General features: G+C 46.2%; 1 non-coding gene across 1 annotated transcript; it reads right to left on the bottom strand.

Annotated features, from left to right (window-relative positions):
• Positions 1-207: 207 nt before the first annotated feature.
• Positions 208-314, bottom strand: LOC112535020. Its single transcript, XR_003079226.2, has one exon. It is a non-coding gene; the product is annotated as a small nucleolar RNA R71 (small nucleolar RNA).
• Positions 315-1001: the final 687 nt, after the last annotated feature.

Here is a 1001-nt window from a genome sequence, read left to right as displayed (position 1 = left end):
TACCCATATAGCCAACTTTTTGGAGATTGCGACACTTTCAAGATAAATAGAACTACCAATGATGTCATTCGGCTGAGATTATTTCCATTTTCTTTAAGGGATAGAGCAAAGAGATGGCTTCTGTCCCTTCCACCGAACACTATTACAACCTGGAAATCCTTGGCTGAAAAATTTCTTTACAAGTACTTTCCTCCAGCTAAAACTGCTAAATTGAGAAATGACATTTCTTTTTTTATGTAGATGGAAGATGAGAGCATGTATAATGCCTGGAAGAGGTACAAGGACTTGTTAAGATGCTGTCCACACTATGGTTTACCAATATGGATCTAGGTTCAGACCTTTTACAACGGTTTGAACCTTACTACTAGGCAAATGGTGGATGCTGCAGCAGGTGGAGTTTTAAAAAGCAAGACACCGGAGTAGGTGCAAAACCTGATAGAGGAGATGGCCATGAACAACTACCAGTGGCAATCCCCTAGGAGTCGGTCAGTCAAACAGGGAATGGTCAACCAGTTAGACTACACAGCAGCCTTAGCAGCTCAAGTGCAGCTTCTGACCAAGAAATTAGACCAGCTTTAGATGTCGGTTCAAGCAACCCAAATAAGCTGCGAGTTTTAAGGTGGCTCGTACTACGGTGCAAACTGTAATGCGGGAGGTATGTTTGCTAGTCCCTCTACTTCATCTATTGTTTTTGCTGACCATGACAGGTCATCTAGACAGGATTTGGAGTGGATGACTAGACATCCCAACTCGGTATAGAGAGCACCTCCTTGGCCATCTACTGCACGCATTGGACTGCCTCCTTGCGGTTATATGCCTCAGGGCCCAGCTTACAATGCGCCCACCTTCTCAATTGCCAACGGGGCAGGGATGCTGTTGTAGAGTTCAGTAGGGAGTTCGGCGACTCCAGATGGCGAAGGAAAGCCCAGACTCCACCCTTCCATGACATTTTCCGTGGGCATTGTGGGCTGCAACACCAGGCCGTGCTAATCAGCACAGCC

This window comes from Ricinus communis, chromosome 4 (assembly GCF_019578655.1).
Source record: "Ricinus communis isolate WT05 ecotype wild-type chromosome 4, ASM1957865v1, whole genome shotgun sequence".
NCBI classification, from domain to species: domain Eukaryota; kingdom Viridiplantae; phylum Streptophyta; class Magnoliopsida; order Malpighiales; family Euphorbiaceae; genus Ricinus; species Ricinus communis.
The sequence above is the reverse complement of the archived record's forward strand: the minus strand, read 5'-3'. Positions and strand labels throughout refer to the sequence as shown.